Source organism: Octopus bimaculoides, chromosome 1 (assembly GCF_001194135.2).
Source record: "Octopus bimaculoides isolate UCB-OBI-ISO-001 chromosome 1, ASM119413v2, whole genome shotgun sequence".
Taxonomy (NCBI): domain Eukaryota; kingdom Metazoa; phylum Mollusca; class Cephalopoda; order Octopoda; family Octopodidae; genus Octopus; species Octopus bimaculoides.
Window position 1 is genome coordinate 16,772,445 of NC_068981.1, and position 4,298 is coordinate 16,776,742.

The window sequence follows — 4,298 nt, forward strand, 5'->3', positions numbered from 1 at the left end:
GGCACCGCGCACGTTTGCGCCTTGCCGATCAGTTTCTCGATGACAAGCGATCAGTTTCTCGATGATAGATAGATAGATAGATAGATAGATAGATAGATAGATACCCATATATGGGAAAAGAGAGAGAGAGATATAGAGTTCCCATATTGCTGTCATCTGACTATACTATTATTTTCCCATTAGCTGTCTCTAAACTTTACTGCTGGTGAGATCCACAGATAATAGATGTCACCGCATTTGTAATCTAATTGTTACAAATGTAGTGACGGCTAAAGTCTGTAGATTTATCTCATAGTAAAATTTAATGCGAAAAATCAAATCAGCTGACACGTCAGGAAATATATTTATTAGTTACCTCTAGGGATCACTCCTAGACTTGAAAATTGTGTTGAGAAATGTTAAAAGGCCTAAAGTTGTATATACATTTGTCAGTTAATTTATATTTATTTTGACAATAATGTTATGCTCTAAGTAGTAATATTTGCAGATACAAAATCGTGGTATGCGTGTGAGCCTGTGTGTGTGTGTGTGTGTGTGTGTGTGTGTGTGTGTGTTTGTGTCTTTCTGTATGTATATACAGGGTACGATGGCTAAATTGTAGCCATTTTATATTTTTAGTTTCGCATATGCGAATTGTTTGTTTTTGATTTTGTCGACTACACAGTATGGTAGGGTCAGTTATGCACCGTCTGTGAGAAGAACAGCTCCATGACGCAATTAACTCCGCCAGAAATTTGGAAACGACATGCTGTACTGCTTGGCATACGCACCTGAAGCTCCAATACAAACATTTCAGTGTGTGTGTGGGTGTCAAACTGAGGACAGTGCAGAGGATTCGGAAAGAGTTGGATGAAACTAACGACGATTAAGAAGGTACGGCAGCTCGGAAAACTCATTCTGGTGGTTCTGATGACAAAAGTACTCCTGAATCTGTTGGTGAGATCCGAACCATGATTTACAACGATCCATCCAACTCAATCAGGTTCATCGCCAAGGACATGGGATTGTCTGAGTTTCTTATCAGGCAGGTAGTGCATGAAGATATACATACAATATAACAAAGGGCCAATTTTATCCCAAGCCATCAAGGACAAGAGGAAAGACCACGCTCCGAAGCTTTTGAACAAACGCAAGCATCACTTGCAACCGACGGATTTTTATCAGACGAGAAAATCTCTGTCAGGATCAGATGAACAATCGTTGACTTACCGAGTCCCCAAAACAAGTACCGATATTGATAAAACTCAAACATCTGGTCAATATCATGGTGTTTGGAGTGATCACTAGTGATGGAGACGTTATACCTCCATTCATCTTCCCACACAGCATCAGACTCAACACGGAGCCCTACATCAAGTGCCTACATGAGGTAGTGCTGTCCTAATTCAAGAGGGTGGCTGTGGAAGACCCTATATCTGGTTGTCTGGCTATCTGGCAACAGGACTCTGCATCATGCCACACAAGCAGGAGAACCCAGTCATGGCTGTTAGACGATTTCTGCCACCACATCAACCCTAACATCATGCCACTTAACTCCCCAGACTGGAACCCACTTCATTATTATGTTTTGGGCGCAGTTGAGAGAGAGAGAGAGAGAGAGAGAGAGAGAGAGAGAGAGAGAGAGAGAGAGAGAGAAACCAACAGAGCTCTTCGTAACACCAAAGATGAACTAAAGCGAGGTCTATGGTAGCATTCACCAACTTAAATAAGGAAACCGTTCAGTAGAGTTGCAGAATATTCTGAAATCGTTTGGAGGCCATGGTTGAAGCCAATGGCGATTTTATTGAATAAATTTACTCTTTGGTATTTCAAGATAATTTTATGTAATTTTGGTAAATATATGTTAAAATGACGTCAGTGTTGTTTTCGTTTTTGCGTAATTTAGACAATTTATTCACCGCACGTCGTATACATACGTACATACATACGTACGTACATACATACATACATACATACATACATACATACATACATACATATATACATACATACATACGCACGTACGCACGCACACACATATACATACGTGAATACATACATACATACATACATACATGCATGCATGCATACATACATACAAACTTGCATACATAGTTCTCCAAGTTATAACAGATGAATCTTAAAGAACAGCTGTCTGTGTGTACTCTTTCCCAATATGCCGAAGACCTAGCCCTCAGCTTTTATAGCAGAGAATCTGGATGAAGATCTTGAAGCCATACCTAGATTACAGGTGCCTCAGAGAAAATTTGGTGAGCAGTAGAGTTTTAACAAGAATATGGCTGTATTCGGCAGAAAAGAAGCTTGGCAGGAACTTCGTACGGTGTATCTTGTGTGAAATATGGGTGTTCATGAGATTCGCTATGGTTATACTTGGACTAATATTAAAAGAAAGCGTGCAGATATGTAGGGTTAGTTAGCTTTCAGAACATTGGTAAAATAAGCTGTCTTCAATACTGGAAAGGCTCTATAAAAGTAATTGAAGTGTTCTAGTACTAAGACAATCAATCCTCCGTAGAGAGTGTGGTTCTGGAAGCATAGCAGCTAAAAAAGATTGGAAATAGTTCAGTGAGGTATTACGCAAGATGATTCTGTCTTCGAATTAAGGATATGTTGTACATTGTGCGCAAAATGCGATGCTCTATAGTAGGCTGTCAGGAACTTTGAATTCAGAGGAGGTGCGAAGAAGTTGTAGAGAAACGTATTCCGTTAGATTTGTAAAGTTAGCGTGCCTGAGTGATGTAGTAGAGACGAGCTGAAAGGAAAGCAGGGCATAATTCATTAGATATAGAGTGCAAGAGATACGACTGCAATAATATGGATATGTAATGCTATGGATTATGACTTATGGCTAAACGAGAACCAGGAGATCCAAGAGGAAGGAAATTGAAGGAAAAGACCAAGGATCACAGAAGCAGAAATAGTGAATGGTTATCTCAGGATGCTGGCCCTCACTTCATAAAGAAGATGAAAAGAGAACACAACACATGGCGAAAAGCTATGTAAGAGACGTCACATCCAACGCATATAGGAGGACTTGGGGAGGAAGGGGATTAATGCATAATGTTGTGTCTTTGTGATACAGTCTACGTCACATCTCTAGAGAAGATTTTGACTCAGTATAGAAAATATAGGACAATGTTAAGTAATATGGCAAGTATAAATTGTAATCTTGCATATTTATTACGAAATGTAAATCTACTTTAACAACGATATCAAATTTATGGCTATTGAAGAATAACATACTAGTTATTCCATCACCAGACACGAATGACGCAAAGCTGCATAGAGTGAAATCGATCAATAACTAAATTTATTGAATTGGTTTCATAATTATAATTACTTTAATTCTACACATTCATTACCAGACATTAGGATTCATAGTTACTCTGGATTGATTCCTATTGAATAGAATGACAGACAACAGCAGGCTACCGAGATATGTTAAGTTGGTGTTAACATGTTTAATGCAAGGGGCATTAAAAAGAAAACTACCATGCAGCGAGGAGAAAAACCCATACGAAGCATTGCTTAATATCATTTGTAAAAATCGATAGAACATTGGCAATAATAGGCTGTCATATTTAAATATATTTCTTTGTGTTCTGTGTTCAATTCCCGGTGGCGTCGACAAAGTCTATCCATCATTCTGGTGTAGATAAATTAAAGTACCAGTCATGCATCAAATAAAACCTTTTTGCGGCTTTGTACCCATGTTAGAAGCCAATATTATTATCACGGATGAAGGCAAAGTGCTGAAAGAGCTGTTAGCATGCTGGGCAAAATGCTTGGAAATATCACTAAATATGTGTATAACAGTTGCATCATTTTTAGGGACATGATCAGCCATCTTGTGGAGGTACGGGCTAATCAAATACACCGACCACAGTACTTGATTTTATTTATTTTAACGATCAAGGAAGGATTAAAAGCAAAACTGAATTGCCCCTTAGCAGAAATTGAACACAAAACGTAAAATAGTCGGAATAAAATATTGCAAGACATTTTGTCGATTCTTTAAGGATTCATTAAATCCGTCTCCTTTAAGGTATCATATGTGCAAGGCATTGCTGTGTGATAGGAAGTTTGTTTCCAAGCGACATGGTTCCGGGTTCAGGTTTCCGTCCTATTGCGTGGAACCTTGAGCAATTGTATTCTACTACACTCTCAGGCCGACCGAAGCCTTGTGACTGTATTTATTCGACAGAAACTGAAAGAAGCCCATTTAAGTACTAGTTAAGCTAGTTGAGTATATCGCATGCCTCGTGCCAAAATTTGAAACCAATATTTCATATATATAT